Source organism: Sinocyclocheilus grahami, unplaced genomic scaffold, assembly GCF_001515645.1.
Source record: "Sinocyclocheilus grahami isolate Dianchi unplaced genomic scaffold, SAMN03320097.WGS_v1.1 scaffold1976.1, whole genome shotgun sequence".
Taxonomy (NCBI): domain Eukaryota; kingdom Metazoa; phylum Chordata; class Actinopteri; order Cypriniformes; family Cyprinidae; genus Sinocyclocheilus; species Sinocyclocheilus grahami.
Window position 1 is genome coordinate 133,995 of NW_015507155.1, and position 9,767 is coordinate 143,761.

Sequence of the window (9,767 nt, forward strand, 5' to 3'; positions counted from 1 at the left end):
ACGGATCTTATGCAAACCAGCTGCTTAAGTATTTTGTAGAGAGAGGACGGGTACCAGCTGCTTAAGTATTTTGTAGAGAGAGCACGGGAGCTGTATGGCGAAACATTTTTGGTGTACAATGTCCATTCCTTGCTGCACCTTGCAGAAGATGCCCAAAACTTTGGCAGCCTTGACAGCTTCAGTGCTTTCAAGTTCGAGAGCTATCTTCATCAAATGAAAAAATTGGTTAGATCTGGAAAAAATGTTTTGGCACAAGTTGCAAATCATCTTGAGGAAACATCCAAGTCCAAGATAGAAATCAAGGAAAACTTGATGTCATTCAAGTGCCCAAACAATGCCTTTTTTTGTTAGGCCCTGAACAATTTTGCGAGGTGGTGTCAGAACAAGAGGTTGTGACAAAAAATAAAATTACCAAAAATAACAATAAAATAATAAAATGACAAGAGAATGACAATTTGGGTGAAAGTGAATCCTGACCTCACAAAATCACACGGATCTTATGCAAACCAGCTGCTTAAGTATTTTGTAGAGAGAGCACGGGAGCTGTATGGCGAAACATTTTTGGTGTACAATGTCCATTCCTTGCTGCACCTTGCAGAAGATGCCCAAAACTTTGGCAGCCTTGACAGCTGCAGTGCTTTCAAGTTCGAGAGCTATCTTCATCAAATGAAAAAATTGGTTAGATCTGGAAAAAATGTTTTGGCACAAGTTGCAAATCATCTTGAGGAAACATCCAAGTCCAAGATAGAAATCAAGGAAAACTTGTCATTCAAGTGCCCAAACAATGCCTTTTTTTTGTTAGGCCCTGAACAATTTTGCGAGGTGGTGTCAGAACAAGAGGTTGTGACAAAAAATAAAATTACCAAAAATAACAATAAAATAATAAAATGACAAGAGAATGACAATTTGGGTGAAATTACATACTTGAAGTATTCCTTTGCTCCCTGAGTCTCTACATCCTTCAGCTTCACCCCTGAGTCTCTGCCTCCTGAAGCTTTGTCCCCTGTGTGTCTAACTGCTTCGGCTTTACCCCTGAGTTTCTGGGTCCTGAAGCTTTGCCCCTGAGTCTCTGCCTCCTGAAGCTTTGTCCCCTGTGTGTCTAACTGCTTCGGCTTTACCCCTGAGTTTCTGCCTCCTGAAGCTTTGTCCCCTGTGTGTCTAACTGCTTCGGCTTTACCCCTGAGTTTCTGGGTCCTGAAGCTTTGCCCCTGAGTCGTCGCCGCTCTCCAGTCCCATTCTTTTTTGAAAACCTAGATGTTTCTAGTACAACAAGAACCAACACTGGTAAACATAAATTAAGTATAAGGTTAGAGAAAGTAACCAATGATTGCCTATCAATAGGTAATTGTGTACGTTTCATTTGTGTATTGCAAGCTGAACTTACAGATTTATCTAAACTTCACTTACAGGTGTATCTTCGCTATGTAATACTCAATTTCATTGAGCAAAATGAGGTTGAGGTGGCACCATCTTCGTGGCTCGAAAGGGTCGATGGGGTAGGATTTAGTCCATATATGTTTTTATAAAGCATAAATGATATACATTAATCATGGTCAACTATATACGTAGAAAACATTAAGCAAGCATCCTTGTCTCTGTCTGAAAGGTACTGTTCTGCTATTGGCCCAATTCAAATGTTGGGACCAAAGTCATAAAATGTGTCATTCCAGACAAACATCTCTGGACAAAACATGCCGTCAGAGTATTTTCTGACACAGGTAAAGTATAATACCAAGATTATTTTTTAATCTCATCAACTACTAGCAACCATTCCTAAAATATTAATTATTTATATAAGATTTATTCAACTAAATTTGTACTATTTTTGAGAACAGACAGTTACAACCTAGCAAGGCATCGGGCCCAAAAAGCAGTTGAAACTTCCCATGTTGAGGACTCGGATGGAAATATTTCACGAAACAATATACCACCAAGAAGATTTAGAGGTATAAAATCTGTGCTGACACTGTAAATAAGTTAAAGTTTTCACACTGAAAGACAATTGCAGTTGTAACTTTTGTTTCTTGCAGAAGAAGAACTTCAGCCCACCAAACCTAGAAAGACACCACAGACAAAACAATGTAAGTATACATCAATGATCAAGGAAAGCCAAAATGCATATATATGTCTATGCTGTCTTCTTTAAATGCTAATTTTGTTTTACAGTTCTTGAGGACGGTGAATCATCCCAAGGTGAAATCATTATTATGTAATTGTATTCTTTATTTAATGCAAGGTTAAACAGTGGGAATAAATTATTCAGAACAGTACCATCTAGCATATGTTTCTAACTGACATAAAATACTATTTATTGCCCTGCTGCGTTTGGCCCTGAAGATGAGATTTCCAGTTTGAGAGTAAAGAAAATAAACAAATGGCCAAGATCAACAGCAATTGCATCTAAGTGTAAGTAGTAAGTTAACTAAAAGTAATCAACTGTTGATGATAATCTAAAATGGAATCGTCTTTCTATGTTGTGCCAAAATGATTAATGAAGGCCATAACATTAAAGGGATAGTTCACCCAAAAATGATCATCATCCTCACCCTCGAGTTGCTCCAACCCTGTATAAATATATTTGTTCTGCTGAACACAAAGGAAGATATTTTGAAGAATGTCTGTAACCCTTTGTGTTCAGCAGAACAAATATATTTATACAGGGTTGGAACAACTCGAGGGTGAGGATGATGACAGAATCTTCTTTTTTGGGTGAACTACTCTTTTAAGAAATGTCAAAAAGTCCCTGCTAATATTTTGTTTTGTTTTGTTTTCAGCTGGGGAGCCTGATGAAGGTAAAGTTACTATGATTCACTTTCATTTGCTTGCTATAGTCTGAAATTGTACTGATATATATATATATTTTTTTTTTTAGATGAGGAGCAACCAGTAAAAAAAAAGGATCTAATGTGATTTTGCCTGCGGCACCTTGGTGTGAGTAAAATAATGGAATTAAGGGAATATTCAAGGTTAAAGTCAGTCTGCCATATTTGTGTTATAATGTTGATTACTACAACATAAAAATATTTCATTAAAAACATCCAAAACTCTAATAATTATTGTTACATAAAACATATTCTTGTTTTTAAAGATATTTTGTCATGATTTAAACAACATGCTAATAATATTGTTTTTCTGGCTGTACAGCTCAAGAGTGTGACAGTTGGACTAACAATAGGTCATGAATTGTTTTATTTAATGATTTATTTATTTTTGTAATGTGATTACAGTTCCATCTCTTTCAACACCACAACTGCAGCCACATCAGTCAGTTTCTGCCAACTGGCAGAGTCAAGGTACACTAAAACACACACACACACACACACATAATGTATTCATTATCTGGCTAAATGTTTTTGTGACTTGTTTTAGGAAGTGTGATTAATCCACAATCTATTCAATTATTATGTTTTCTTATGGCAGACTTATGTTGTCTTATGGCAGTGGTATTTTTTATTGCTGTAGTTTGTAATGTCATTTATGTTTCAAAATAAATTCTGCACAGAAATCTACAAGTTATTTGAGAATTTAGAAAGAAGAGTCATGTTGAAACTGGACCAAATCCAAAACAACATTACATCAGCAGTTGAAACAATGCAGCAATCAATGATTCAGCCAAGCCCCTCTGTAAAAAAATTATTTTTTTTATGGTAAAGTTGACTTTTGCATGGAATTACCCATGATTTACTTTCTTGTGCTCAACACAAAATATGATATTTTGAAGAATGCTGGTAATCAAACAGTTTCTGGACCCCATTGACTTCCATAGTATTTTCCCCCATATTATGGAAGCCATTAAGATATAAGCGCGTGTGACAAAGTCGTTATGGAAATTAATTTTAATGAGCTCACGTGCAGACATCGAGAATGACGTTTGGATTTACACATAGGCTAGGCTACACAACTAGATTTTCCCACTTTAAGGTTTGAGTGTTCACGCTAATGTCACCCATTATTGTGCCATATGAAAAGCACAAATGCGCGTGTAATCGAATGCCAAAAGTTACATACACTTCAGTGTCTTTACGCTGCATACAATAAGCATAAGAACATCAAAGATCATTAAAAAAAAATCAGCCAATGTCATAAAACAGCTTGCCTTACTTGATGTCACAGTAAAGGGTATATTTCGTAGGCTTTCATTAGGCTTAAGATGTATAAGCATTTTCCCACTTTAAGGTTTGAGTGTTCACGCTAATGTCACCCATTATTGTGCCATATGAAAAGCGCAAATGCGCGTGTAATCGAATGCCAAAAGTTACATACACTTCAGTGTCTTTACGCTGCATACAATAAGCATAAGAACATCAAAGATCATTAAAAAAAAATCAGCCAGTGTCATAAGACAGCTTGCCTTACTTGATGTCACAGTAAAGGGTATATTTCGTAGGCTTTCATGAGGCTTAAGATGTATAAGCACGTGTGACAAAGTCGTTATGGAAATTCAGCTTAATGAGCTCACGTGCAGACATCGAGAATGACATTTGCATTTACACACGGGCTAGGCTACACAACTTTAACAGATTTAAGGTTTGAGTGACTGTTCACGCCAATATACCAGCTAACAAATAAAGGTCCCCAGAACGTCCCCTAAATGGCCTTTTGCGAACGTCTTCCGAACGTCAGCGTGTAGGGTCCCCTTGACGTTCACGGGGACGTTCACAGGACGGTCAGCGGTCATTCGGGACGTTTAGGGGACTTAATGTAATTTTATTTTACTTGATAATGACCGTTACAAAATAAATTAATAGGTTAGAAAAGATTTGAGTGGATGCTTTTCAGTATTAACGCAGAATTTTGCTGTGGTTTCATTGCAAGAGAACATTTTAGACATATGTTTTATGACATTAATGTGTTCCTTTCGTTGTTTTAAGTTAGAATCCAACGGGAAGAGGAGCTACCATCGGAATAATGCACAGACACAGCTGCTTTGCTTGACCCACCCACGCCCGGAAAAAAAACCCCACATTTTTTATTTATTAAAGAATTATATGTAATTTAAAATCTGTATGTTGTTTTTGTAGCATTGCTCTTTAGATGTAATTCTTCTCTTTATTTTTGCTTAATTATACATTCATTTTATTTTTCTTGCAAGCCCATTTATTCTCTTTACATATACTATATTCTGATGTTTTGTTATAGTTGTATATATCTTTTATTTCTTAACGTCTAATAAAAAAAGGGGAAAAAACATTTAAATTGTTTAAATAAAATATATATGTTCCAACTATTTGCACGTGTCTATTTTCTTTGATTAGCCTAAAAGTAAAATAAAATGACATTCCAGGACTTAAAGCGAAAGTCCCCTAAACGTCCCGAGTGGCCGCTGACCGTCCTGTGAACGTCCCCGTGAACGCTCAGAGGACGTCTTCGCGAACGTCCGCTCGACGTCAAGGGGAGCCTACATGCTGACGTCCGGGGAACGTTCTCAGAGGCCATTTAGAGGACGTCCTGGGGACCTTTTTTTGTTAGCTGGGCAGCCACAGAAAGGAACACTTGGATTTTTTCCCTCTCTATTCCACTCATGAAATTACAAAGGTCCCCGAGTTGCTCATTTCTTACGATTCAAAGATCATTAACTGATGTAATGTTTGATAAAGGATCCCTTGGTCAGCAAGTGAACTTTAAACAGCCAATGAGGGGAACCTTGTCAAAGTGTATCATAAATATTATATTTCAGATTGGCGTGTTACAAGCATGCGCAAAACTGAATGATAAAACAAGAGGTCATTGCAAATGAGAAACTTGATGGTTTGGTTAAAAAATTAGGGACTATGATGATATCAGTGATTTTCTGGGAACATGGGGTCCATTCCAGCTGACTGTTTTCTTTGCATTAGCTATAAGTATCCTTCTAAATGGTTTTGTGGGCCTCTACATAGTTTTTGTGGGTGACACGCCATCTCACGAGTGTCTGATTCCTGAGGAGTACAACATCAGTGACATGTGGAGAGAAGCTGCCATCCCAGTGGTGATGCAAGACGGGGTTTTAAAACGCAGTTCCTGCTCCAGATACAAAATGGAAACAGTGAGGAATTTTTCCGCGCTTAACTACACCCCAAATGTGGAGGTCAATGTCAGCGAGATCGAGGTCGAGTCCTGTGTGAACGGCTGGAACTACAGTAAAGAGGTTTACGAGTCTACAACAGTGGCAGAGGTGAGTCGTGTTGTTTGCGTGCTGATGTACTATCGCTCTACACTCTAATGTCCAACTGTCCCTAATGCTTCTTGAGATAAAGCTGTGGAGAGGTTTGTAGACGATCATTCAGACAAAATGAAAAAGTGCATTCAATATTTTCTGTTAAATACTCTCAGTCCAATGACATATTAATTAAGCAGAAGTATTATATTTTTTTAAATACTCAATGCCCACTTAAATCCTATTCTTAAATATCTTCCTTTGAAGATTAGTTCAAGTCACTGTCAATGTTGACTCGTTAAGAGCAAATTTCTGATTAACAAAGGACAAGCAGTTTGAAAAATGGATGAATAAGTCCATAAAGAGCACAAGAAGGATACAAAGATAACGTTACTGGTAACAGCATAAAGACCTCAAATGAACTGTAGATATTTTTAGGTTTTGTTTTTCATAAGGTTTTAAATATACATTCATACTTAATTGAATCCTTCACATGAATGACATTTCTTAACTACTGTAATGTGTTTACTGGGAGGCAGATAATATTTAACTTTATACCTCCAACTTCATTAAATATTCCATGAAAGCGAGATTAAAAGCAGGGCTGCCCAGTCTAGAGCTCTCTGCAGACTTCAGCTCCAGCCCTGCTGTCTGTGAGGATCAAGAGCTCCTGAAGATCTTAATGAGCTGCTTCTGTTTGATCTGTTGGACCGGACACCCCTGATCTAAAGGCTCATGGAGGTTGAGATCAAGAGAGAAAAAATTAAGGCCTTCAAACATCAGTTTAACAACAGTTACAACAACATTAGGAAAACTCTGATTGTTTTTTGAAAATAAATTATATCAATGCTTCTCCCATAAAGGGTAAACATAAAAAGTCAGGAATATGCAGAATAACAGGTATAATATCAAAATCTTCAATCAAAAAAACAACATTTAACTGAATGTCAATCCTTAAACAGGTAGTCCGATAAAGACATTGTCCGTGAAGAATAGTCGACACAGTTCTTAAACAAACAAAGAGATGAAAGGCCAAAGGTGAACAAAAATAGAAAAAAACAATCTGGAAACAGATCCCAGAACCGGTAATGCTCCAGAAGAAGAGGAGTTTTAATTCTAGCATGTGCTTTTGCCTTCTGGCTTGCTCTTCTTCTTCCTTACTTTTAACAGTGGATTGAATACATGTAGTCCAGTAGGCCTTCCTCTTTTCAGGTGCTCAAATGTCAAAACCTTTCTTCTACAGGAAGTCATCAACAACAAACAAAAAAAAGCTCCATAGGCTTTAAAATCCAGACAACAATCCTTCAAAGTAAATTAATGAATGAAATTATAATATAAGGTATATCAACACAACATATAAACTGGTTTGTAATTATCAGTACACTTACATTTGTAGGGATTTCTATCCATAACAGACACTGATATGCCATGGAATCATCCCAGCACATGACTCCAAGATTCGGGGGCGATTTCCTGTCAGTCTTGAATCGACTCATCATGAGGCTTCGAATTAATTCAATCAGGAGACAACAAAGCTTTTCCTGTAATCGGTGCAAGTTTAACCAATGTGTATAAACACCTTTTAGTAATTAAGATTATTAATGTGAATGCAAACTATCCGATATTGAGCTTGAATGAAAGTTTGTTTTATTCGCCGAACATTGGTGTTAGTGAAAATGATCGGAGCAATATATTCACAAATAATATGTTTATGTCTGATGATGTGTGATGTGTTTCCTGTAATCGGTGCAAGTTTAACCAATGTGTATAAACACCTTTTAGTAATTAAGATTATTAATGTGGATGCAAACTATCCGATATTGAGCTTGAATGAAAGTTTGTTTTATTCGCCGAACATTGGTGTTAGTGAAAATTGTATATTCTGTTTCATTTTCCGGTGATGATATGTTTATAAGAAGTTATTAAAACCTGCAGAAGTACGCCCCACAGGAGCATGTGACTTGTGCATGAAAAAAAAGGAACCACACAGGGCGTGGCTAAGCCCCGCAGCCACCATCGGATTAGACAATTGCGTATGTGATGGACCAACATCGAGCCTGTTTAAAAGGAATACAAAGCTGTCTTACGCTCTGGCTCGCTCTCTCTCTCGAAAGAACTGTGGCTTTCCGCCTTGGTAAGCGTGACAAAAGCGCTCCCATGTCGTAACATCGCACAGCGAGACTCCAGAACTCAAACACTTCAGTTGACATGTCGCGATCTTCAAAGAATTTAAAGTCTTGCAAACTCAGACTTTTAGCAGAACTGCTCAAGCCTCTACATCATCAAGAAAGCAACCAATCCAACGAGGGCTTCCCCAAAAGGACATCATCCAGACGTCATCCTGACGTCACCGCAACAGCCAATCGGCAACGAAATTTCCCTCCAGTAGCCACGAGGAATGACTCTGCTTTTCAGCTGTCACCCAAAGCAAAAGCAAGTAAACGAACAAAATTTTCTATCTGCTGAACTGACGCTGATGATTGATTTAAGCAGTAAACTTAAGACAAACCGCTGCTTTGTGTTTCTCCCAGGCTGAATTTAAAACCCCTCGTGACAACGAGTTAGAACTTTGAAAACTTCATGCAACTCCGTTAACTCATTTCCTTGAATCTTTGTGTGTATGTATGTGTATGTTTTAGCTTAGTTTTAATGTAATCTAGAATAGCCAATAAAATTCTTGTTTCATTTATAAAGAATCATTGTTTGGTGTCATATAACTTTCAAGTTAAACCTTGCCAAAGATCACGTTACCTCGCTAAGAGCTTACAAATTATCATAATTGTATTGACCTGTGGCCAGGGAAAATACACACAGTCAGATTAAGATACATGGGCATTAACGTTTCGCTGGATGACCATTGATAAGGTGTAAACTATTCAAATTTGAAATCAGTTCTAAACGGGTGGACTTAGAATTTTCAGATTCGAGTCCTTTCAAACCCTGAATGAATTAATAATAATTAATTCCCTAAAATTAAGTAATCAAAGACATTACACATTAGTGTAGCTGATGCTGATCGGTCAGGTTTGACGTATTTGTGATTTCAGGGGAAATTATTATTTTGTATTTTCATGACTTCATAATTTAAAAGTGTGCTATGTGTATTTGTGCCAATGTATTAATTTAGTTGGTATTGTATTTTATTTTTGTTGCATTTAGTTTGTCTAAATTGAATGTCACGTGACTTTCCTGATTTACTTAACCTGGAAGTGTTAGCGCAAACCGAATGGCGAGACGTGAATTCAGAATCACATGTTAGTGCTCCTGATCATTCTACTGCTGGTTACCAGGCAAACACGGTAGAAGTATTCATGTTTGTATATTCATGTTTTTGGGTTTTTGATGTCCTTAGTAATGTTGTGTGTAAAACTGTGTTTTCTTTGTTTCTGTTTGTGTTGAGTTTTCACGGTGTTCCATATTAATAAATAAAACGTATGGACATCAGTGCTTTGGAAGCGTGAACGGTTTAATGACCAGCGAGTAGTTACAATTAGAGTATACAGCACAAACGGAGTTACATATACACTTACCTTTATTTATTTATGTTTTACAAGAATGAACTCGAACATAAAATAATCAGACGGTGTAAACCAGGGCTGTCCAAACTCGGTCCTGGAGGGCCAGTGTCCTG

The 9,767-nt window shown here is 37.2% G+C and overlaps 2 long non-coding RNA genes across 2 annotated transcripts; both read left to right on the forward strand.

Moving 5' to 3' along the window:
• The first annotated feature begins 1,848 nt into the window (after positions 1–1,848).
• LOC107573557 (uncharacterized) lies at positions 1,849–2,537 on the forward strand. The gene is made up of 3 exons (XR_001607525.1): positions 1,849–2,081; positions 2,167–2,193; positions 2,338–2,537. It is a non-coding gene; the product is annotated as an uncharacterized lncRNA (long non-coding RNA).
• Positions 2,538–2,773: 236 nt separating this feature from the next.
• Positions 2,774–3,275, forward strand: LOC107573558 (uncharacterized). Its single transcript, XR_001607526.1, has 3 exons — positions 2,774–2,792; positions 2,873–2,931; positions 3,228–3,275. It is a non-coding gene; the product is annotated as an uncharacterized lncRNA (long non-coding RNA).
• The last annotated feature ends 6,492 nt before the right edge of the window (positions 3,276–9,767 follow it).